The following is a 2180-nucleotide window of genomic DNA, read 5'->3' as shown; positions in this document are numbered from 1 at the left end:
ACAATTGAGATACTTGTGTTCTTCAATTGGTTCTAGCTCTGATTTGATGCTGAAAGAAGAGTTTTCGTTGAAATCCCGGATAAGAAAACTGATAAGCTTGCTTGCCGTGTCAATGTTGCGAAATACATACCCTAAAACTTCACTCTATTATTCTTTTGTTGATTTATGCTCTTTTGGTTGCGCTGGAATTACAAAAAGGATGTTGCTGGTTAACCTTTTTTTATTTTGTTAATTATATGAATTGATGGCTTGATGCAGAGTTCTCCTTTTCAATTTTTTTATTTTGTTAATTATATGAATTAATCATTCTGTAATTCTGAATTTGATATAAGTTCAATTTTGGAACTCTGGATTTTGAATTTTGCTATATTGAGTTTTGTCATCTAAGTTTAATTGTGTTATATTAAATTTTACTGAATATAATTCTGGATTTTGAATGCTATATGAATTGATATAATCTTCTGGATTCTGGATTGCTGTCATTCTTAATTATTGTATGTAATTTGTAATTTGGATTTTTAGATTTTGGATTCGGATCCACTTATTAAGCCATGGCAAATCCCTCACCTGATTCAATCAATGATGGCATTTGCAGACATATTCCTGCGTTGAACTGCATATTTTTTCTTTTGTTAATCTCCTTATATGTTGTATTGTGTTGTGTTCTCTCTGACTGGCATAAAGTCACTCTTGTTATATGGTGGAAATGTCTAGAATGAGATACTTGTTAAGAATGTAGTTTAGAGGATTTTTTTATTTTTATTGGTACTATTTACATCTAAATAATAGAGGAACTTTGTATTAATTACTATGAATAAATTATCTCTATTAGTGTTTTTATTGAGCATGATTTAGAAATTATTAAATTTAAATATTTAAAATTATATATTAGATTTTTAATAATTTTATTTAATATTTAATTAAACCAGTTGAATTCCAGTTAAACTCCGGTCGAACCAGTGAACCAGTTACTTCATCGGTTCATTGACCGGTCCGGTTCTCACAACCTTGGCGTTTGGTATTTGGTAATGGTGTTTATGATTTGGTATTTGTTGCTGGTATTTAATTTTTGTTGCTGATTCTTTTTGATTTTTGGTTCTGTTTGATGTTTTTAACTTTGATTATGATGTATTGATTTCAATTATGGATGAAAGTATTAATCAAGAAGCAGTTGTTGATAACAATGCATCTTTGAGTAATAATTTGCCTGCCAAGAAGTTTTTTGTAATTTCAGTTATGTTTTTAACTTTGTAATTGCTGTTTTGTAATTTCTGCTGGTTGCAGGTTTAGAGCCAAGAAGCTCTTTCTCAAGGAGGCAACATTGTTGAACAGGTCAATAATACACCAAAGTATTAATCTTGGGAGCATCTTTTAACTTTTTTTCATCTGGGGTGGTGTTGTGAACTTGTGATTGTTGTTGAGGCCGTTCTTTTTTTCCTTTTTTTTTGCAGATTGTTGTTCAAATCAGAGTGGTGTTGGCATTTGTTGGGGAGAATAGAGCACTGCAAGGTTACTCATCTGCACTGTGGATTGCTCAGGCAGCGGCTCCGAAAAGAGCATCGTTGTGTCCCTCATAGAGAGATTCTATGACCGTTCATCAGGTAAACTTAAAGTTACAATTTCTCACTTAATTTGAGTGATGGCTAAGTAAAGATGCATTCTTGTTTAGTATGTAGTTTACTTGCTTGTTAAAAAATCTGGAACTGAAGTTACGCATATTAGTTAAAGGCATATGATATGGTATGGTAGGACTAGTGAGCCAAGAACCAACTTTGTTTGCGACAACATTCAGAAGCTGACGAAGTTGAGATTGAAGAAGCCGCAAGAGTAAGCCAAGTTTATAATTTATTTATTTTATTCTAAAACGGTTTTTTCGGTTGAACTACAATTAAACCGGTTGGACTAATAAATTAATGAACCAGTAACTAGAACGGTTCGATGACTGATCCGGTTCTCAGAACCTTGCGGATGAGCGAAGCAGCAAACATTAATTGCATGTGACTTTCAAAACGAAGTCGTTCAATCCACCAAGTCTATATATACAATTGCGATCCCACTCTTTCTTGGTACCTTCTTTCTTTCTCTATAGTTTAGCTACCACCGCTACCTTCTGAAACCACCATTCCTCTCTTCTTTCTTTCTTTCTTTTTAATATTTAATAATTTTATTTCGATCTTTCT

This window comes from Arachis ipaensis, chromosome B8 (genome assembly GCF_059453495.1).
Source record: "Arachis ipaensis isolate K30076 ecotype BB chromosome B8, ASM5945349v1, whole genome shotgun sequence".
NCBI classification, from domain to species: domain Eukaryota; kingdom Viridiplantae; phylum Streptophyta; class Magnoliopsida; order Fabales; family Fabaceae; genus Arachis; species Arachis ipaensis.
The sequence above is the reverse complement of the archived record's forward strand: the minus strand, read 5'-3'. Positions refer to the sequence as shown.